Genomic DNA, 547 nt, shown 5'->3' with positions numbered 1-547 from the left:
TTGGGTTGAATACTCTACCCTCGAAAACTGTTACGATCCCCTATACTTGTGGGTTATCATTGGCCAATTATATCAGGGGTATGGAGGGGGTATCAGCAAACTCAGCAAAAGAAGAAGAACAAAAGTGCCAATTCTCTGAAGGACAAATAGCTCTGACAAGACTGGTGAAGCTATGCAAAGCAGAATAGAGGAAGCTATGGTTAAAAATGATCCTAAGCTTAAGGATGTAATATGTTACAATTATGGTGAACCAGCACACTTTGTGGGAATTTGCCCTGTCCCCAAGTTGTGCTTAATCTCCATAAGTCTGCCGATAGTCTGACAAAATAAAATTGAAAACATATTGGCAACAATAGAGTCATACAGGCCAACAGTATGCCTATGTCGAAGGAGGTGGTGGGCCAATCCAGAGATTATGTTGTCACCCATGTTTGGTAAAACCTCTCTTGCCGCCCACTCCAATCGCATACGTACAACTTTGAACAGTGGTTGGGGCCGTTCTGTGCAGCGTAGAGCCATAGAGTTATGCATGCTATTGTAACTTAGG

Source organism: Triticum dicoccoides, chromosome 7A (genome assembly GCF_002162155.2).
Source record: "Triticum dicoccoides isolate Atlit2015 ecotype Zavitan chromosome 7A, WEW_v2.0, whole genome shotgun sequence".
In the NCBI taxonomy this organism is placed as follows: domain Eukaryota; kingdom Viridiplantae; phylum Streptophyta; class Magnoliopsida; order Poales; family Poaceae; genus Triticum; species Triticum dicoccoides.
This window is presented reverse-complemented; position numbering follows the sequence as displayed.